Here is a 246-nt window from a genome sequence, read left to right as displayed (position 1 = left end):
GCCACCGGAAGTCTTCCAGAACGAAAATTGTAGAGAAGCGAGAAAGAAAAGACGAAACATTACAATTCAAAAGGGAAAGAAAAGATTAAAAATATATATAATAAAAAAGCACAGAGATTCGACTCTCGATCGCAGTCCTTCAGACTACAGGAGGAGAAACTTACTAAATCTTAAGCTCTACTTAAGGTACACTTCATCAGCTGACGGACGGACATCACAAGACCCTCCTGTTATTTTCAAATCTTG

This window comes from Penaeus monodon, chromosome 15, assembly GCF_015228065.2.
Source record: "Penaeus monodon isolate SGIC_2016 chromosome 15, NSTDA_Pmon_1, whole genome shotgun sequence".
NCBI classification, from domain to species: domain Eukaryota; kingdom Metazoa; phylum Arthropoda; class Malacostraca; order Decapoda; family Penaeidae; genus Penaeus; species Penaeus monodon.
Note: the sequence above shows the minus strand (reverse complement) of the source record.